Source organism: Alligator sinensis, unplaced genomic scaffold (assembly GCF_000455745.1).
Source record: "Alligator sinensis unplaced genomic scaffold, ASM45574v1 scaffold260_1, whole genome shotgun sequence".
Classification (NCBI taxonomy): Eukaryota; Metazoa; Chordata; order Crocodylia; family Alligatoridae; genus Alligator; species Alligator sinensis.
Window position 1 is genome coordinate 846,367 of NW_005842431.1, and position 680 is coordinate 847,046.

A 680-nucleotide genomic window follows, 5' to 3' on the forward strand; every position below is an offset into this window, starting at 1 on the left:
CCCCGACCCCGCCCCCTTTCCCCCCCCCCCCGCCCATAGCACCCCCGCTCCAGCCGGAGCCGCCCCCGCGCCAGCAGCCGGCCGAGATTGCACTGGGGAGGGGGGGGGCGCACGGGCGGCTGGGAGTTGTGGTGCGCTCGGGGCTGAGACCCACGCCGCCAGCCGCAGCGCCCCCTACCCGAGGACTACAGCTCCCGTCGGCCCCCGGGGGCGCGCAGGGGCTGCTGGGCCTTGCTGTCCGCGGGTCTTTGTGCTGCTTCAAGCTCGGCGGAGGTGTGGGAGAGCGGGGACTCGTGTTCCATAGTGCACCGCGCAGCCGGACGGCTGTCCAGGGCTGCGGGGACTCAGCGGCGGTGTCCGCGGCTGAAGCGCTGCGCTGCGCTCCTCAGCGATGCTCCCAGGGCTGGCCGCGCTGCGGCTGGGGACTTGCCCGGCCTCACTCGCGGTGGCAGCACGAGGCCGAGCCGGTCCTATTCCTGGCCCCGTGTTGAGAGCGGATCTCCCCGGTTGTAGAGGCCGAGTCACGAGTTAGCCCCGCTCCCGGGCGAGACTTTCTCTCAACGTCCCGTTACTCGCCTCGGCGCCACGGCCAGCGCCGGCCCGGGCAGGAGGCGGGGCGGGGGCGATGGCAAAGCCCCAGGGGCAGCCCCCGGCGGAGGCGCTCGGGGCGAGCGGGGGGG